At 39.5% G+C, this 2,844-nt stretch overlaps 1 pseudogene; it reads right to left on the reverse strand.

The window, feature by feature from the left end:
* Positions 1 to 1,859: 1,859 nt before the first annotated feature.
* On the reverse strand, positions 1,860 to 2,545 carry LOC102543312 (proteasome subunit alpha type-2 pseudogene; annotated as a pseudogene).
* Positions 2,546 to 2,844: the final 299 nt, after the last annotated feature.

Here is a 2,844-nt window from a genome sequence, read left to right on the forward strand (position 1 = left end):
CTTTGCCTTTTCGAACGAAACTTCTTGGGATGAAATTCATCTTCAAGTGTGCATGAGGCCTGTGGTGGAGGGACTCTGTTTCCCTCTAAATCTGATTCTTCTATTAGCACAGATTGGGAAGAGGGTCCCAGGGACGGGGCTGGGACAGCCTGGAGGGCAAGGAAGATTTGCTCCATATGGGAGCCCAGGAACTGGATGTTTTGTCCCACTTTCTATTCATCATCTTAGCAACCAGTGTCTGTAAGCAGCTTTCAGCCAGAGTCACAGCTTAAGGGGCCAGACTCCTGGGTGAAACTGACAGGATCTGAGCTTTTAACCAGTCAAAAATCCATACCAGCTGGCACAAGAACAGAGATTCCTTTTTAAAACTGAGCACATCAGCCAAATTAATCCTATTAAACTCTGAATGACCCTCCACTGAGGAAAGCGCATTAAGAAGATTGCTGCTATTTTACTCTTCCTTCTCTACCATAGAAATCTTCTTAGGAAAACAGAATTTTTAAAAATGTCATAGAAAGTCAGGGGTAAAGGTAATCTTAAAAGACTATAGACTACCTTAAAAAAAAAAAAAAGGACTATAGACTGCCTTAGTAATATTCCCATCCAATCGTTTTACTTTACGAATGGCATAAAGAGAAAGAAAATTCATCAGGATATATGAATTACCTAAGGATTTTTTCCTTAGTTGAAACATAAAATACATGTAATATGTAATATCTATCATTTGACTTATGAAATAAAATAAAAATCAGTAAATGTTGACAATTTTTTTAGTCCCCTAAAATGAATCTCAATATAATCTAATCCAAATCCTCTTCTAAAGATAACTTGAAATAGCTCCTTATGTAAAAATTCTAATCTATGCCACTTCTGGGTTGATGCAAATGTCTCCTCTGGCCAGATTGATCTTCTCTCTACCATTAGAATAAGCCTGATAGAGCATTTTCTTCCCGAGGTCTAACCCATTCTTGATATTTCTTCACAGCTTGAGTTCACTGCCTTCTCCTCTATATCACTATACATAATTTGACTTCCTTCTTTCTGTGTACTTAACTCTAGGTTGAACTTTTAACATGGTAGAAAGTTCTTGCAGCTCAGATACTGGGCTTCCAATGCCGATCACACTTTAGGAAAAAGAAGCAAAATCCAGCATGAGATACACTATTGCTAACTATCGCTAATGGTAGCAACAGCTACTATGTAGAGAGTGCTTAGCAAGTGTGAGACAACTTGCTAAGAGAATTAACTTCATGTTATCACGACCCTTGATTTTATGTAGAAGGTGGTGGTAGTAAAATCTCCATACTGCCTATAAAGAAAGAGGCTCAGAGTAAGGAAAATTGCCCAAGATCTAGGAGAACCAGAATTTTAATCCTGGAAGTCTGATATAAAAGCTCTCTCCCTTAATCACTATGCAAACCTATCTATAAACATACGATGGACCATCGTGACAGAAGAAGCTGGAAAATGACTTGTGACTAGGTTTATTTGGAAGTTTCTAATGTCGTGGTACAGGGCTGAGTAGAAGAGGGGCACTTAACCCAGCCTGTTGGCTCAAGGAAAAAATTCATAAATCAACTGCTTTCAGAGCTGTTTTGAATGAAAAGTAGGAGTTACACCCTATGGCAGAGATATTCTCCAATCAGTGGGAAGAATTTAGAGGAAAGAATAGAAGTATAAGAGGGTGTGGTGTACCATTTTTTCTGTATTTAACAATTTACCCTGATTTATAAGTGTCATTTGAAAAACACCAGTCCATTAAACTATGTAGAAATAAGTATGGGAAAAGTTTGTAGAACAAATCATACTTTAAATATGTTTAAGCCAGGTTATCTGAAATTCTGGATTTTTCCATCACGTTATGATGATGTTATGGCAGCCAGGTAATCCTTAACTTTAGCTGGAGTAAGCCTCGTAGGTCTGGCTTCCCCGCAGACTCCAACCTCTATGTAATCCTCTGTCATTTGCCTTTCAAAGCGCTCCTTTAGGGTTAATTTGGCTGTTTGAGTAGCATCTTCAAGCTCTAGATCGTCATTGTATCTTTTCTCAAGGTTCGTTCTCCCAGTCACATAGTTCTTCCCCATGATGTGACTTTTCAGGCAAAGTAAGGTCTGTAGGTATCTGACTGAATAAATAGGGTTGTCCCTTTTTCCAACCACAAGTGAATAAGAAACTCCACCTGACTGGGTGTATTCCTGCATCACAGGGGTTACGCTCTGCACCAGCAGAGTTGCAGCAATGGGTTCTTAGTAAACGAGACAGTGCTGCTGAGCTGGTTTTCCAGCTCTGGGCACCAGCACTCTGCAGGCTGGGCTCACCCCACCAAACCTCTATGCTTGGTCATCACTTCCACTTTGTGTACGCTTCACTCACCCTACAGAGTGGATTTCTGTTTCTTCTCTGTTGCGAATACCACACCATTTGCAGCTCTAATTCCCACTGAAGGGTCTCCCCCAGCTACAGCAGTCAGAACACATTCAATCTGAATAAGTTTAGCAGACAGGCTGAAAGCAGTCAGCGAACAGCTGCCACTACACTCTGCCATCTTCACCCAGAGAGCCATTTTTGTCTTTTAACCTTTTTTAAAAATTGACGTATAATCCATTTACAGTGTTGTGCCAATTTCTGGTGTACAGCATAATGTTTCAGTCATGTATGTAGATACACATATTTGTTTTCATATTCTTTTTCATCATAGATTACTATAAGATATTGAATATAGTTCCCTGTACTGAACAGTCTAAACTTGTTGTTTTATCTATTTCACATACAGTGATTAGTAAATATCGAACTCCCAGTTTAGCCCTTCCCACCCCTTTTCCTCCCAGTAACCATAATTGTGTC

The sequence above is a fragment of the Vicugna pacos genome, chromosome 5 (assembly GCF_048564905.1).
Source record: "Vicugna pacos chromosome 5, VicPac4, whole genome shotgun sequence".
Taxonomy (NCBI): Eukaryota; Metazoa; Chordata; class Mammalia; order Artiodactyla; family Camelidae; genus Vicugna; species Vicugna pacos.